The sequence below is a fragment of the Ambystoma mexicanum genome, chromosome 9 (genome assembly GCF_040938575.1).
Source record: "Ambystoma mexicanum isolate Mex_15411 chromosome 9, UKY_AmexF1_1, whole genome shotgun sequence".
Lineage (NCBI taxonomy): Eukaryota > Metazoa > Chordata > Amphibia > Caudata > Ambystomatidae > Ambystoma > Ambystoma mexicanum.
The window spans coordinates 1,476,254,580-1,476,272,524 of record NC_090931.1 but is presented as its reverse complement, the minus strand read 5'-3'; the positions used below and the strand labels follow the sequence as shown (position 1 = coordinate 1,476,272,524).

The window sequence follows — 17,945 nt, the reverse complement described above, 5'->3', positions numbered from 1 at the left end:
CATTTGCGGGAGTTTCAGTCTTTAGGAAAAAGGCCTCTGCTTCCAGCGGCCTCACCCTTTCAGCCTTAATGGTGGCGCTGCCCCTCCACAGCTGGCGAGAGGCAGCGCCACCATAAAGGCTGAAAAGGCGAGGCCCTGTCCCCTGCCAGGCAAGCCTGTAGAAAATAAATGCAGAGGTCAGCACCCTCTCCCCCATGGGGCGAGGGTGCTGATCTCTACAAAAGGCTGCCTGGCTCGTCACGGGCCAGCAGGACCCCTGCGTTTAGGTTCTGTCCCCTTGCTGAGCCCCGGCTCATTTTGTAGTGCCACTTAAGCCACCGCGCTCCTGTCTCATTGCTACCTATCGGCCCACATCTGAACTCGCCCCCTTTTGGAGGGGGTCTCCAGCTTCGGACACAGAGTTATCCTCCCAACAGACCATGACTCTTCCCTAGACTTATATTAACGCACCCACCCAGGGAGAGCTTAACTCAGACACACCACCCTCTGTACCAGGAGAGTGTCCTTAACCTTCTCAATGCGGTGCAAGTCACGGGTAGATGACAAAAAAGCAGGACTTCCGTAGAATCCAAAAGCCGCTCTGCATCTGGAAAAGTGAAGCCGCCCCAGTGAGCCACAGGGATGTTAACTCCTAGACCATGATTTAAATAAGAGTTCACTCCCCCGTGGCTTATGGTAGCGCTTCTTCACAGCGCCTCTGCTAATGAAACTTAGCAGCAGGGGTCGCTGCGCAGCAGGGAGGATTGGAATGAGGAAGGCTGATGGCCCAGGGAATTTCATTCAGGTTACCTGGCCCGACTCACAGGGCCAGGGAAACACACAGGGACGGTGTTGCCCGGCAGGGGCACCGTCCGGACGGCGTTGCCCGGCAGGGGCACCGTCCTGCAGCTGGGCCCCTTCCTTGGGCCCAGCGCACGTGGTGGGGCGCCGCCATGGCGCGGACACAAAACACACACGGAGTCTCGCTGGTCTCGACTGACGAGCCCGGAAACGGCTCGTCCTTTTTATTATGTTGGTCACGTGGTTCCCCACGTGACCAGGATGAACACACTGGAAGACACCATGTCCCCTTACAGGGGTGACATGCAACATGCAGCAGGGCCCTGGCGGTGAAGTAATTCTGCTTGTTACGGTTTTGCCGGCTCATTACCCCTATTAAGCGCTTAATCAGTGACCTGAACAAGCACAACAATAAGCGGTTAATAGGGGTAATAAGCAGACAAAAACCGCAACAAGCGACCAGCAGAAATTGTACACAACTTTGGGTAAAAAGAAGCCCAAGGTCGCCTATAATAAGCGGACCTGGCAACACTGGACCACTCGGCCCCCCAGACCTAAATGAAATAACACTGCCTGCGATGGGCAATGCTGCAGGGCCTCCCAAAGTGAGGCAGGGTAACCGGTGCCCCATGGCTGCCTAGGCAGGGGAGAGGGGGAGCAGCAGCCCAACAAATGGGCCAGCACTCCCCCTCTCCCCCACAATACTACAAAGGCAAGCACAGTCACTGCACCAGGAAACACAGAGGGAGGGGCAGGGTGTTAATCAACACCCTGCCCTCCCCACACAGGGATGCAAAACCTTAGGCCCACCAAAGGCAGGAAGTGGGCGGGGAGCTAGGCTGAGGCACCATAAGGTGCAATTAGCTGTCAGCAGAGGGTGGCTGGGGGCTGGCACCACAGCCCCCACCACACAGAATGACCCAAGGGACAGCCCCTGGGTCCTATATAATGGCTGCTGCTGCCAAAAACTAATCAGTTTGTGGACCCTGCACGGGACCCAAATCAAAGAGTACTCTGTGCACTCAATCTCTTCTTTTTGAAGTTTGCTGTGGACTCAGCATCTTCATTTGCTTAGCCCACCTCTCCGGGCCCCCCTTACACAAAGTTAGAGGCTGACCGGCCCCCGCAGGGGGCGCTAGAGGGACAGCCTACATAGCGGGCTGTCCCCTCTGGCCACCCCTTTCCGGGCGCAGGTCATGCCTCTCTTCTTCCTCCCCATCCCCCTCCCCCTTTTTTGGGGAGGCGTAAAGGGGGGGTCCTTTTGCGACACCTGGCTTCCGGCCAGGTCACCCCGGGGGCACTTATAAGGGCGGGAGCTGCTGGCCATCAGTCCTTGTTCCAGCAGCTCCCGCCTGGTGTGAAACAATAGTTCACTATCTGGATGACTTTCTATTTTCTGGCAAGGACGGGTCACAGGATTGTGCAATAGCAATGTCTGCTTTCCAACAATTGATGGGAGAGTTGGGTGTTCCCTTAGCTCCTGGGAAGACAGAGGGCCCTTGCAAGGTTCTGACATTCCTTGGCATTGAGATAGACACAGTTAAGGGCGCTTGTAGGCTGCCTGACGATAAGGTTGTTGGATTGAAGGCTGAGATTGAAAATAATTTGTCAAAGGAGAGGACCACCCTAGAAAAAATGCAACAACTCTTGGGAAAGCTGAATTTTGCGGCCAAAGTAATACCTGCAGGCAGGGTCTTTGCAAGAAGGCTGGCCAGGGCAACAGATGGTGTGGTTAAGAAGCAACACCATATTAGATTGAGCACCGCCCTTAAAGAAGATTTAAAGATGTGGTACAGATTCTTAGACAGCTTCAATGGCGTACAAATCTGGCGAACCCCTTGGGAAACCAACACTGAATTACAGTTGTTTTCAGACGCTGCAGGGAGTGAAGGTTTCGGGGTAATCCTAGGGCCTGAGTGGTGTGCGCAGAAGTGGCCACAGCAGTGGCATAAGAAAGGCAGAACAAAGAACATAATGGTTTTAGAGATGTTTCCAATTGTTGTTGCACTGCTGTTATGGCCTACTGTGCTGGCCAACAAGAGGGTTCATTTTTGGTCGGACAACAACGCTGTAGTTCAAGCCATTAACTTACAGTCTGCATCCTGCCCTGCAATGTTGAGCTTGTTGAGAAAACTGGTGGAAATATGTCTGTACCACAACATTGAATTTAGAGCTCGACATGTGCCGGGCACGTCAAATATTGCTGCTGACGCTCTTTCTCGCTTTCAGTGGTCCAAGTTCCGGAAGGCCCACCTGGTGGCCAGACTCGAGGGGGCGCAGTTCAAAAAGGAGTGGTGGCAGCTGGTGGTGTGGACAGGGCGCTCGCTGAGTTGAGTGAGCGCTCACTCACGCCCGGAGTAAGACATAGATACCAGCAAGGTTATGGTAAGTTCAAGAGCGTGATTTCTCAGCTGCAGGTGGAAGGACATACTGCAGAGGATCAGATACGCGCTTTTGTGGTCTGGGCTCACACAGAGGGCATGTCAAGGAGTTGGACAGCATCCCAGTTGGCTGCAGTTGCCTTCCACTTCAAATTGGAGGGGAGGGGTGACCCCACAAATAGTTGAAAGGCTGTGCCCGTTCGGAACCAAGGTCTAAGGATGTGCGCAAACCAATTGAGTTTGGGTTATTGGTGAAGTTGTTGGACAAGTTACATAGCATATGCTTCAGTGAGTACGAAATTGCACTATTCAGGTTGGCATTTGCTTGGGCCTTTTTTGGGGCATTTAGGATTAGCGAGCTAGTTTCTTCATCCAAGAAAGACACATCGGGGAGAACCACTGCTTTAAGGGATGTATCTCTCTTCCAAAGAGAAACCGGTGAAGGGGTCAGTATATTATTAAGGAAAAGCAAAACGGACCAGGAAGGGAAAGGTTGTAACATAGTCTTGCATGGGGCCCCCCAGGCAGAATGTTGCCCGGTGCTCCTTTTTAAGGCATTTGTACAGTTAAGAACCACAGGTGCGGGCCCCCTGCTAATTCACGCGGATACGTCCCCACTTTCTATATTTCAATTCCGCAAGGTGCTGTCAATAGCATTGAGAGCCTTGGGCATCCAGGGTGTAGGTTGGTCCACACATAGTTTTAGGATAGGGGCAGCCACCACAGCCTTTCAACAAGGCATGTCCCCCCGGGCTATCATGAAGGTGGGTAGGTGGGAGTCTGGCCGTTATCGACTTTATGTCCGCCCCCAGCACAGTGCATGCCCAGAAGAAAACTAGATACCAAAAGCACTCAGGGGCCAGGGCAAGGAAGGGGGGCGGTTTGGACACAGGTAGGCACAAAACTTATGTTATGGTATGTTTTTCCCCACAGATGATGTGGTGTGGCTGATCGGCCACTCATTTGTGACACGGGCGGAAAAAAGGGCTAGGCAATGGACGATCGGACACAACTTGGGATTCAAGGGTACCGAGTGTGTGTGGCTGGGCACTCCTGGAATGAAGTGGCATTCCTTGATACCGGCCATTCAATGGCGGCTACAGTGGAGGAGTGCACCAAGGTGGCTGTTGATTAATTTGGGGGGCAATGATCTGGCTAAATTGGGCCGTGGACGCCTGCTCGCTCAAATACAGGTGACTTTGCGCATAGCGGCGCACGAGTTACCAGGCATGGAAATATTCTGGTCAGAAATGGTGCAAAGGCGGGTGTGGAGAGACGCCATCTCTCTGCCCGGCATGGAAAAATCCAGGAAGCGCCTTGTTAGGAAAGATTTCGTTATTGTAGGGAACTTTCCTTCCATGTGGCAACCCCTAAACTTTTTGCTATTGTTTTCAACCTGTTGTCTTGACTTTGCCAGAGAAGTGCAGCCTTCTGCTGTACTCCTCTGGGCTTTCGCTCCTTTCTTACGGGGAAACTGACATGCCCTTAAGACAGTCAGTACCGGGGAACGCTGTTTCCCGTAGTTTCTTTTATCGTGTCGCCATTTTAGTGCAACACGACACAAGAGGGCACTGTAAGCTAAGTTACAGCTCTCTTGGGTCTCTAGCCTTCTACAGACCCTAGACACTCTTATAGGATGGTTTTTGGATCGGTGCAAGTCATTCAGGGACTGGGCTGGTGGCAGCGATCATTTGGTTTATTTTGAGCTCCTTTTGCCGTTCTGAGCACCTTTTTGCCGCGAACACAAAAGGGTGGCCCGGCTACCCAAAATGGCCGGACCACGAGGCTCCTTTGTCTCGTCCACTGTCCGTCTTGCTCCCTTTACCTTCCCCCGGGTCAGGCGACCCGGGGCCTTCCTTATTTGGGCATGTAGTTTCCCGCGAAACACGGTTGCTTTCGCGGGCTTCTACATGTCGTTTGAGTGCCCCCAGGATGTGGGCTGGGCTGTCTGGTCCCAATACACATCCTGGGTGCCAGAGAGTCTAGGGTGGTGTGAATGCCTGGGACCACTGTGGTCCGTGATTGGTCCACGTATGGTATGTGTGTTGATGAGCGGATCTCCCATTGGCTCCCCTCCGTTTTGGCGCGAAGGGAACCGTGGATAAGAGGGAGCTGGAAACACCACTACCATGTCGATCTCCTGAGTTCTTACGAACCCAGGGATACAGGAGCCAAGTATCCTGCGAACACGAGGCTGGACCGAGGAATCGCTGGTGACCCCCTGAAGAACTTCTGCTCCTCATTGCTGTCGTCCGGTGAAGCCCTTTCCACCTAAGATCGAACAAGAAGGCCTGTACTGGCGCTTCGACCTATTGGAATAGCAGGACCAGCTATTCCCGGCACCTTCATCAACTCCTGCTGTAAGCCTTCGGAAGTGTCTCTGGGCCATCCAGTTGACTGACCAGCTTACTAAGGAGGCCTGCTCTGTAATCGCCGACAGGTTGGGTGGTATTCTGAGTCCGGGGCATGCTCACACGCTTCGTTTGCTTAGCAGTCCTAAGCTAGAGGTGAGCAGTGCTCGTTTGGCTTGAATACACCCGGCCGTTCCGTTGCCCTGCTGTGGCGACAAAACTGTGCTTGTTTCTTCGATCGGGACGTCTTTTTACTCTGCACGACGACGAGACGTTCCCTGCTCTTCAGAACCTGCCAGAAGCTGCATCTATCGAGGAGGAGCTCGGGCCTGCTTGCTTCGGGGACCGGTGAGTAGATTAGCTAGGATCTGGTCGCCCTCCTGCAGTGCCTCTTGCTTTTCCCCGCTGTAAATACAGCACCCCTTGTCCGTACTCGCGCCCTGCTTCTGCCTCACAGTGGAGGCTGCGCTAGAGTCGCGGACCGTGTTCTCCTTCATTAGAGCTCCCTACAGAGCTGTTCAACGTCCTCCGAAGAGCTTCACCTTCTGCCCATTGGCACCGGCGTGTGCAGGTACTTTTGAGCGCTAGGCTCCACTCTTCGTAGGGATTGGACTACCATCCAGTTAGGGGCCTCAGAAGGCGGACATATCACTCGCATTGGTTCGCACTGCCTGTTTTCCTTCCCCTGCAGGTGGATAACATATTTCGTGCTGCTAATGCTGTGAAACTGTGTATTCTGTATATATATTGGGTGGATAGTGTATGTGTTGGTTTAATATCGTTGTATATTGCTGCTTTTACTGTGGTTATTAGTTTCAAGGCCTTATAATAAATGTGTATCTATTTTTGATATAAACAACTGTTTGGAGTAGTTTGTAAGCGCTCTTGCTTTGTGTGCTCATTGCGGGCTTTCAGTCACCCTCACCCCTCTTGAGACCTAGTCTTGACCGCCGCGATCGCTACCTTGATTGGTCTGGCTTGTCCAGAGGTTACCCTGTTCCAAGTAATTAGGTTGGCCTTCTGAACCTCTGCGCCACCAGGACAGAGTTCAGAAATCCGTCTTAACAAATTGGTGGCAGCGGTGGGATACGACTGAAGGTATCCAGTGTTGCGCACGAGCTAAGGCGTTTTCAGGTTATTCCAACCAGGACACGCAGTAAAGTATTGAATATAACGTTAAAAAGGCCATAGTCCTATCGACAGTATGGAAACGAATACTTTATTAACCTTAAATGCTTCGAAATCTGAAACATTGAAGAAGATGTGTGCGGAGAGAGGGGTTTCCTCTCAAGGCACTAAATTGGAAATGATCCAGAGAATCGTGGCGTGGCAAGAAGCGCAGCTTGACGCTATAACTTCCGAGGACAGTGCAGAAGGTGGTGGGGCTGCTCTCACTGGCAGAACCGACGGTTCTGCCGCTGCACTGATCCATCACGACCACGAGGACAGGGAGGATGTAATGTCTAACGTTTCCTCTGCCAGTGTTGATGGGGAGGCTATGCTTGAATTCAAGAAGCAAGAGCTGCGGTTTAGGCAGCAGGAGCTTGAATTCAGCATAGCCAAACTGAAAATCGACCAGGCAGAAAAACAAAAAGACAGGGATCACCAGTTGGAACTGGCCAAGCTTCAGTTCGCAAATGGGTCCAAGGGTCCTGGACATGGTTCTGGGGCTTCCTCTCATCCACGGTTTCCAAAAGATCTGCTCAGTGTGTATGAGGAACGAAATGACATTATGGACTGGTTAAATGCGTTTGAGTATGCATGCGAGGTTCAAGAGGTTGATAATGCGGATAAGATTGCATGGTTACTCAGCAGACTGCCCCATTCTGGTTGCAGTGCCATTATGGAAATGTCGAAGGCTGAGCGCGCTGATTTTGCAATGTTGAAGCAGACTCTCATTTTAAAGTTTGGGAAGACTCCGACCCAATATTTGAAAAGGTTTAGAGAGTATAAGAAAAAGGAAGGTGGTACTTGGGTGTCGTATGTAGCTGAGTCCCTGAAAAACTTGACTGGCTGGGTTGAAGGTTATAAGGTTTCTACCTTCGAAGGCATGATCAATCTGGTCATGCTGGAACACATTTTTGCTTCTTCTTCCCCGGAGCTTAAGCAGCATTTGGCCGATTCGAAGGAGATAGATCCTAAGAAGCTGGCCATTGCAGCAGATTTATGGGTGTCACATCGAGTGTCCCATAAGGACAAAACTCATCCTGGTAAGCAGGAGGAAGGGAAAAAGTCCAAAGATGTGGAGGGTGGGGAATCTGCTAAATCTTCTTCCCATAAGGGCCACAAAAAGAAAAATAAGGGTAAGCCATCCGAGAACTCACAGGGTAGTGGAGGTTCGCCTCCGAAACAGAACTCTGGTTATAATAAGCCTCCCTACGTAAACAGACCCAATGGGGCTTGTTTTTCTTGTGGAGCAACTGACCATGTGAAGGGGGATCCCCGTTGTAAGGTTAGACCTTTGGGGGTCCACTCCGCTAATCTGGCCTTCTCCTCCTACGAGGAAGAAGAGATTACAGGAGCATCCTTCTCCTCAGACTCATTTCCCAGCGGAATAGAGGCTGAGGTAGTTTTAGTGTCCCTGGGTTCCTGGGAGCCTAAAGTCGCAGAGGCGTATGCTAGGATTCCGGATAATACCAAGCACTACTTTAAAGACAGTGTGCTGATCAATGGAGTGGATACTCCAGCTCTTAGGGATAGTGGGTGCAGTCGAACTGTAGTGGATTCTACCTTGGTAGACTCAGAGGAAGTTGCCAGAGCTACTCTGATGCCCACTAAGTTGGCTGACGGCCCCCTCCGTATGTTTCCCGTGATCCCTGTTAATCTAACTTTAAATGGTACAGCAGTTAGGATTCCAGTGAGCATTCAGAGAAACGTCCCGGGAAAGGTCTTGTTGGGCAATGATCTCAGAGCTCTAGGGCTCGTAGGAGACACTGCCGAAAGACCCTACACACGGTCTCAAGCACGGGCAGCATTGGCCAAGTCCAATACGCCGCCCCAGCCGAAGGGGAAACCCAAGGCGAAAGGAGTCAACAAGTCCCGACGGGGGAAAGAGAATATTCCCCCGAACTCGCCTACCACTGCGGTGGAGGGAGTTGGTCAATCGCCCGAGCCTGACGAGGAGGTGGCGATGCCTGAAGTGTTCGACCCCAACGACCATCCTGAACTAAAAGACTTGTTAGTTGAAGGAGGTCCTGATAGGGACGACTTCAGTAAGGGCCAACGTGAGTGCCCATCTCTGGAAGGCCTAAGGAGACAGGCCTGCTCCCAGCTTGAGGGTGAACCTCCTGGGAAGCATCGGATTTATTGGGAAGGTGGACTCCTGTACAGTGAGCCCACAGAGTCTACAGAAGGAGACCATAGGAGGTTGGTGGTTCCCCTTTCTGTTAGACCCTTCCTCCTGCAGTTGGCGCATGAAGTTCCCCTTGCTGGTCACCTTGGAATGAAGAGGACCAAGCAAAGGTTATCTATGCACTTCTACTGGCCCAAGATGGGGGTGCAAGTAGAAAGTCACTGCAGGAGTTGTGCCTCCTGCCAGTTGTCTGGTAAGGTTGGCGCGACAATCCAAGCTCCGTTGGTACCGCTCCCAGTTGTGGGGGTACCATTTGAAAGGGTAGGGATCGACATCGTTGGTCCCCTTGACCCGCAAACATCCTCAGGCAATAGGTTTATCCTGGTGCTGGTCGACCATGCAACCAGGTATCCTGAGGCCATCCCATTAAAGACTGTAACTGCCAAGTCAGTTGCAAAAGCGTTACTCGGCATATTTACTAGGGTTGGCTTCCCTAAAGAAGTTGTGTCAGATCGTGGCAGCAACTTTATGTCGAAGTATATGCAGGCTATGTGGAAAGAATGTGGGGTCACCTACAAGTTCTCTTCTGCATACCACCCCCAGACCAATGGTCTGGTGGAGCGTTTCAACAGAACGCTAAAGAGCATGATTGGGGCTCTGGAGGAGCCCCAGAGGAGGAAATGGGACCTTCTTTTACCATGCTTGTTGTTTGCCTACAGAGAGGTACCACAGGAGGGTGTTGGCTTCAGCCCCTTCGAACTTCTGTTCGGTCATCCCGTACGGGGACCCTTAGCCATCGTCAAAGAGGGATGGGAGATGCCCACTCCCCCTGTTACTACCAATGTAGTTGACTATGTGCTAGGGCTCAGAAAACGGATGGTACTCCTGATGGGCTTGGCTAGTGAAAAGTTGAAAGCAGGACAAGCGCTGGTGAAACATTGGTACGACCAGAAAGCTTCCTTAATTCACTTTACACCTGGTCAGCAAGTCCTGATCATGAACCCCATAAGGCCTCGCGCTTTACAGGACAAATGGTCAGGCCCTTACACAGTGGTGGAGCCCCTGGGTGAGGTGAACTATTTAGTGGACCTTGGAAGGCCTGGACAGGCTCCAAAAGTGTTCCACGTAAATAGGCTGAAGGCTTTCGTCCCAAGAGTCGAAATCGCAGCACTGCTACTGGCGTCAGACGTTGAGGAAGAGGAGTCAGAACCTCTTCCCGACCTGTTCCAAAGCGGTCCTTCAGATAGCTCCGTTGAGGGTGTCCGAGTGGCCTCTCACCTGACTTCTGATCAGCAGGCTGAGGTGAAAAGTTTGCTTAGGCAGTTTTCCCCCCTGTTTTCACAGTCGCCTGGTTTGACACCTTGGTGCAAGCATAACATTGACACAGGAGACAGTGTACCTACCAAAAGTAGGGGATACAGGATGTCGGATAAAGTACGGTCTTATATTAAGACCGAGGTCAACAAGATGTTAGACCTTGGGGTGATTGAACCCTCTAGTACAAGCACCGAAACGAGCGTACCAAGGGCGCTCCAGTTAGGGACTGAAGGGAAACAGTTACCCATGTCACCCAGAAATATAAACAGCGGAAAGCTCCAAATCACGTGCAGCACCCCAGAACACCTAAGCAAGTTAGAGACAAAAGCAACGAATATCGCCCACAACAACCACCCCCGCTTTTTCCGGCTGGGTACATAAATACTAAATCCTTACCATCATCTGGGCACCTACCGGTCCATAGCTTGTCAAGGAGTGCTAGTTGGTCCACGCGCTGGCTGACCACAGAGCCAACCGGTAGGACAACCAACCAAAACAGTCCGCCTGTTGGTTATTAGGAAAGATTAACCTCAACAGTCATCATAGTAGCGCACAAACCCATTCCGGGGGGGGGGGGGCACCACCATCTACAGTGTGCCCATTTGAGCAATATCGGAAACACAACCAGTGTCAGAAACACAAACTTTCAATAATCAAATCCCTGGGTGTTCCCCAATAACTAACAGTTAGACCAGGGGTTGATCAGTAACAGCATGCAAGTGCCAAGCCACCCCACAGACAAAGGAAACCTAAAATGACAGAGGAAGGGCAAATCGATTAGTCAAACCAAGAATAATCACACACGGAGCAAGTTTCCTTACACAAGCACTACAAAGCAGGGTAGCCAGCCATGAGACAAATTTATATCTACAACCCAGTACCCTGACTCGGGACACAGCAAGGCAGGGAACATGCCACATAGCAAGCTGGGGTAGACCATGCTCTGCACGCAACTGCCAAAATTACCAAACATGGCAGTTTCTCGAAGCAGAAAATTTGACTACAGCAAAGCAGCATGTAAGACGCAAGACTCCCTCATAACACAGAAAGTTTGAGGGCAGACCAAGGGACAAGAGGATACCTTGGACCTCAGGAACGAATTGGGAAACTATACGTACAAAAACTGGCGTAAGCACTCGCATTTTGTACACCCGGATATAGCCTACTGAGGCAGCTTGAAGCCTGGCAGAGCCAACACAAACCAAAGCTATCAGCACCAGCCAGTAACAAAGGCATGAAAAGGAGAACCCGTACAAAGGGATCTCCAACTACAAGCGCTATTCAAAAGGGAGCTTGCCAAATATTTCTGTGTACGCAGAATAAACCAGAACTCTGAAACGGGGTTCAAATCATCGCACAACAAGGGCAAAACCTGTACTCAGGGGACCCAGTTGCAACAACACTACTGAGTTAGTGCAGCAGAACCAGACCACAGGCATGAAAGGAGGCGACGAAAATACTGCAAAAATGCACGCACACAAGCATTCAGGACATCGGGGGCTAGCAGTAAGGAGCCAGGTGAAGAAGGGGCGATGACACCAAAGTCACCACTGCAAGGTAAGAGAAAACCCCAAGAGGGCACCAGAAGACACACGATCCTGCACACCCACCGCTGGTTCACCCAACCAGCCAGGGTCCCAAAGAGACATACGCAGGCAGGCGAATAGCGAGCCAGCCATACAAACAGTTTAAAGAGCTGAAACAAACAGCTAAAACAGGACAGAACTAAACAGTCAGGTAACACAGTAAACAGAGCGTTTTACAGTTTACATCCCGCACTAGACGGTGGGTTCAGAGGCCAGCCCAGGCCATACCAAACACAGCCGAAACAGCCTCCACAAATTAAAAGATGTATCCATCTCATAGGTCTAAACCCGCACAGAAAGACAGAACAGGGCCTTTTAGCACAACTATCAGAGCCCTCCCTTTAACATCGGCCCGAGCCGGCCACGCAATTTCAAAAACCCGGCTGGGTCAACCCTTAGCCTTCACCCCTCACAAGGGCAAAAAAAACAGCGCCACAGTTCAGGGGCAATAATAAATACACATAACCAAAGTGAGAGCCGAAGGATTACAACAAACCCACAAACTAAGGCGCCAACAAACGAGAAGTGTTCCAGACCATCAGGACCACCCGCAACATGCAGGTTGTACACAAGCGGATGACCAGCTTCTCCAGCGGTTCGAGGTGGCCATGGCAGGAGAAGAAACAACATCAACACAGATAACAGGACAAACAAACACAAACCAGGGGCCAGAATAAAAGCCCAGACTTACTGCCAGGCCAGCCCAGCCCAGGTAACAGACAGAGGATATATTTCCAAAACATAGTCAACACCCTCTAAAACGGTACAGCTAGCAGACAGCGCAGCAAGTAGAGCGCTCACTTTGACATCAAGGCTGAGCCTGCTGACGCAGTTTCGAACCCCGGCAGGGCCGAACCCAGCCTTTTAATTCCCTCCAAGGTCAAGAAATGAGCCCACATACCGTGGGAAATTAGCAGCGCTCAGATGCCTGAGGGTCCGTAGCGCCAGATAAATCACAAAAACAAAACATGTAAAGCATGTGCTTGCAGAACAGAATAGAGAAAGAAAACAAAAGAGGTAGCGAAACATACAAGAGGAAAAGTGCATGTTTCAAGACACAAAGAAAGACCATTAACACATGGGTAGCATCACAAGTCAGGCAGACAGTACATCAAGATGTCAGAGTTTAGGGGGACACAGCCCGCAAGGCAACAAAAATACTCAGAGGAAAATACGAGCAAGAAATAGAAGAAGACAAAAAAAGCCAACAACCGAAGGCTGGAGCCTGAAAACTGCAAGTAGCACTGAACCCAAAAACGGGTTCTACAATAATAATAAGCAGTGAGGAAGAAACACCACACAACACAACAGGCCGACGCCCGGGGCAGAGGCCAGAGTGCTGCAAGTAGCATAGAACCTGAAAACGGTTTCAACAAAATTAGGATGCAGTGGGGAACAAACACCACATAGCACAACAGGCCAATGCCAGAAGGCCGGGGCCAGGGTGCTACAAACAGCACCGAATCTGAAAACAGGTTCAACATAATTAATAAGCAGTGCAGAATAAACACTGTGCAGCACAACAGGCCAACGCCCGAGGGCGGGGGCCAGAATGCTGCAAGTAGCACGGAACCGGAAAACAGGTTCAACAAAATTAATAAGCAGTGGAGGGAAAGCACCACACAGCATGATACAACGGGAACAACAAATGCCCGAGGGCGAGGGCCAGGGAGCTACAACGTAGCTCGGAACCAAAAGGCAGGTACAAAACTACCTTTTGTTAACAAACATGAGTAAAACAGGGGTGGACCGTCCCTTAGAAAACCTGTGAAATTCCACAATGGTTACCGAACCTCAGGGTACAGGGGGGAGCTACCCCACCAAGTTAAGATATAGTTACCTTGGTCATTGGAAACATGTTCCAGGGTCCAGTATGAACAAATACTCCCAGGGCTCCACCCCCTCTTCAAAAATCCACCTCAATAATGTTTCTAGGATAAATAATCAGGCCAATGCCACAAAGGTCCGGGGCCACGCTTCTAGAAGCCTCAAACCATAACGTTTTTTAAAAATAGATAAACAGGCCAACGCCACAAAGGCCGGGGCCAGAAGGCAGCTAAACTACAGATTAATTCAAACCGTTTAGTTTTATGAGCAAACACTGGAAAATCGGGGAACCAAGCGGGGCTAGTCGGGAACATCTGCAGACACTAGGTGGGAATCGAACTACAAAGCAGAACTCCGCGGACGGGCCAGAATGCCCCTCCGAGCAGGGCGATATGTAACTACTGCGGCAAGTGGAGAGAACAGACGGGGGCTCAGAACCAGCTAAGACTGCAGTCAGAGCAGGATCCATCCCACCCAAAGGGCAGCCCACGTCAAATTTTCCAAACATACAGGCCTTGATTGTGCCACTAAAAAGAAAAACTTAGAGCATCCGTACAAAGGGAATCCAGAGGCCAGCACACAATGCTGTCCCACACATAACTACAAGCCAAACCCCTACAGGGGCCAGTGCCAGGCATATCAAAGGACTAGCCTAAACTAAAGGGGAACAGACAATGCAGCTAGGAAAAAACAAGCAACAATTTTTGGGGGAAACCTGGACAGCCGGTAACCCATCCAGGTTGTGGCAGCACAGGCCAGAGGGGGTAACCTCGGGACCCGATGCCCAAAAGTACTACATATTATGGTTACTGTAATTATGATTATGTTTTGTTATGACCATAAAATAACTGTGCATTAACATCCCACGGCCTTTTATTGCCAACACCTACCCAATAATTGCGTTCTTCCTGGGGGGCCGGGAATAGCATGGGGACTGGGCCCAGTGCCACCCAGGTCATGTTACCACCTTGAGGGCATATGGGTCCACTGGTTACCACACAAGGGGCACCTTGAAACCGACCTCTCAGTACAGTACACTGCACCGAGACCCGCTGTTCACTGGCAGGCGTCCCCCACCCAAGCCCTGTGCCGAGTACAGTCCACAAAAGCATACTCCCCCTTCACTCCCGATTGCCCGCTTCCGTCCCCTTCCCACAAGCAGTGCAATTCCTTAATGGTTCCACATTTAAGAATATTGTAAATATGGCTATAATTCCCCACTACATGCCGTGATGATCCACCCTGCCCTTGTATACCCTGTCATAGTCCTTAATTAATATCGCCCTCTACCTACCAAGCACCTCAGCGCATTACGGCACCCGTTGCCTAACAGCTGCCCATACGAGGATTGGCCTCTTTGCTGTGCGTGTGTCCTGTGCTTTTCCTAATGCTGTACGGTGCCCCATTAGAAATTATACTTTGTCACTAACACGTTCATGCTGGGCGACCCTTCCAGCGACCTGAGAGCATATGCTATACACTCGCTTTACAGTTCAAAGCCACAAGCATACATTAAATTAAAGGCCCTCCCGTGAATCACTTCTCCCCCACGGCAGGGCGCCCCCCGCAAGCTGCGCATACGTCCTTCACCCCACACACACACTACACAGCATGCTTCATTTGGTGCATGGTTTGTTTAAAATTACACGCCTGACTATAAAATCCCACATGCAACCCACTCCAAATGAGGTGAGCAAGGGAAGGTGGGTACTGACAGAAGGCCATATGGGCCGCACTCCAAGGAAGAGGCCTGTTCCTCATCCCTCCCCCACGCGTACCTCCTACTCCTCTCACTGGTATTTCTTGCTTCTCAGCAGCTGGGAATGAGGCTGCTCTACCCCCCTTACCTGCTTATAAGCACCTAATAGGGCATGGACTATCTCTACCGCCCGCCCATCTACCCCCACACCCCTTTTCGAAGTGTTAGTGAGGATGGGGCGTTCGAGGTTATGCTTTCGTTTTTGAGAAAGTCACGCGATTTCTTGGAACAGACGCGGCCTAGTTTCCAAGAAATCACGTAACTATCAAAAACGAAAGCAGAACCCGGTCAGGCCCAGCCCAGCCACCACACACCCAGTTTAGACCACGTACAAAGCAGGGTTCTGAACAATTCGAGCCAGACACAGAGCCCCGAAGAAGGGAATCGCCGAATCAACATGGACGGCAGCACCTGGAGGCGGCACAGCCCCTCAGACAGTTGCCGGGGGCTCACTAAGGGTAGGGTGTCCATAGTAGGAGGACTGACTCTTGAAAGTGGCTGTCAAGGCGCTACACTTCTGTAGCGTTTGCAGGAGAAGGGGGTTTAAGTGTGACTGTTCAAAGAAACAAATATAATTAATTTATCACAAAGTAACACCATCTTAAGTTGTAAAATGTAGCATTTCTTCTGTGCGAGATTGTGCTTTCCTGCCTGTCAGCTATAATGACCGACTAACAAAAACCGGCACCACTGCAGTTTCCAGTGGGAACATATCTTTGATAAAGGGTCAGAGCACCAAATACTGGGACAGTCCCAGCAAAACCGGGACATCTGGGTACCCTAACTAAGGGGAAGCACCTGCAAACAGCCTCCTGTTGCATGCTCAATACGAGCAGCGCTTGCCGCGGCCTGCAGGTGGGTGCAGATCAAATGCACCGACACATATGGGTCATGCAGCAGGTCCGCCCAAGGCAAGGCAGGGTAACTGCTGTTACCATTCAGCAGGGCAGGGAGAGGGGCAGCCCCCACCGCCAAGCCTGCTCCTCTCCCCCATGGACTCAGAGACATGCAGTCTCTGCCACACAAAGCCTGGGAAGGGTGAGGTGTGAACAATCACCTCACCCTTCCTCTAAGCAACAAGGTGCTAAGCACCTAGAAAGAAACCAACAGTCAGGCAGGGCACAGGTTCAAGGACCTGCCCCCCCGCCCCCACTCAGGGGGCCAGACAGTAGGGTACACCAGCCTGGGGGCTGGACTACAGCCCCCACTATGCACATCAAAGACCCAAGGCTCCCCTGGGTCCAGGCCTCCAGATAAGGTGTGTACGAGGCCTTTTTACGCATGAAAATCTTGCAAATACGACAGCTTTATTATTTTCTTGTGTACATTTACACACAGATTTAGAGCAGAGGGCAGTGCAAAGGTCAGGTTACTTGACAGAAACCAGAAGGCTTCTTTTGATTTTTATCTACATGGACGTAATTGCAAGCCACCTCTGAAACAGAATGTATTTCTCTGAAGCCGGCTAGGTTTTTGCGATTTCAACATTTAAATATATATACAGGAGAGATTAAATGGACAGACCTTAGAGAAATAATAAAAGGTGTATTCTGTCACAGTGCAGAAAGCTGCCGTACGGTAAGGATTTCCATACAGTTAGTGCATGCGTCGCTGGACGTCACATACATTTTACTCTCTTGCAAAGGAGAAAAGTCATTTTTACTCTCTTAAAATCACATGTACTCTTAAAGTTTAAAAAAAGGGAGTAAAATACTCCTACCTCAAAATCTTATCTGGAACACTGCCTGGGTCCATAAATAAGAGCAGCAAGCGCTAAGAAAAACACAATCTGTGGACCCTGAACAGGGACCCAAACGAACAGGAGGTTCTCTGTTCACTCAACGTCTTCCACTCTGTTTCTTTACCACAAAACCCTCCCACCCTACAAAAGAAGGGAGAAGAACAAAGAAAAGACAAAGGAGGACACTGGACGGTGACCACTACAAGTCGTGGGACAAGGCGGCACGGGCCAGAGGGGGTAACCTCAGGACCCGGTGCCCAAAAGTATGATATTATTATGATATGCGATCATTGTTATTGTCTCCATAACCATATCTGCACAATAAACAGCCTTTTATTGCCAACACTTGACAAACTGTGTGCTCTAACTCATTCACTGGGAGGGTAAGGGGTCGGCCAATGTAAGTTGCATGCATATGGGTTCAGCAGTTACTAGGGAGAGGGGAGCCCTCTCCGGCTGCTTCCAGGGAGATGTCTGTGCATTCTTTTTTGTCAGATGCTATTTTAGGCCTAAATAAAGGCTGCAGTTCACTGAGAAGGCTCGTACAATACAGTGCATTTGGAACCACTCTTGCCTCAGATGACATCAGTGCACAAGTCCTGAAAAATAAATGGGGTAAGGGGGGGTGGGTAGGGTCGCTACAATATGAAGTGATGTCCCAACAACTTACGCTATGTAGTGACGTCACAAGTGAACATGGGTAAAATGAAACGTACACCATTTAAATTACTGCTCTTTCCTAATGAAAGAAATTGCAATTTAGACTTTTGGAAATTATCAACATGAAAAATAACAGTGGATTGCATTTTTATATGACGTTGCTAATCAAAGAACATATGTAAATATTGGTATGCAATCTTTATATCAAATATTTTATAAAAAATTAACACATATCGAATATTTTATAATTT

The 17,945-nt window shown here is 50.4% G+C and overlaps 1 protein-coding gene across 1 annotated transcript in view; it reads right to left on the bottom strand.

Annotated features, from left to right (window-relative positions):
* The window catches only part of LOC138489242 (uncharacterized), a 289,977-nt gene extending 274,625 nt beyond the window's left edge, over window positions 1–15,352 (bottom strand). Inside the window, exon 1 of the mRNA XM_069616939.1 lies at window positions 15,313–15,352. The gene's annotated coding sequence lies outside the window, so the exon portion shown is untranslated. The remainder of the gene's footprint in view (window positions 1–15,312) is intronic.
* Window positions 15,353–17,945: the final 2,593 nt, after the last annotated feature.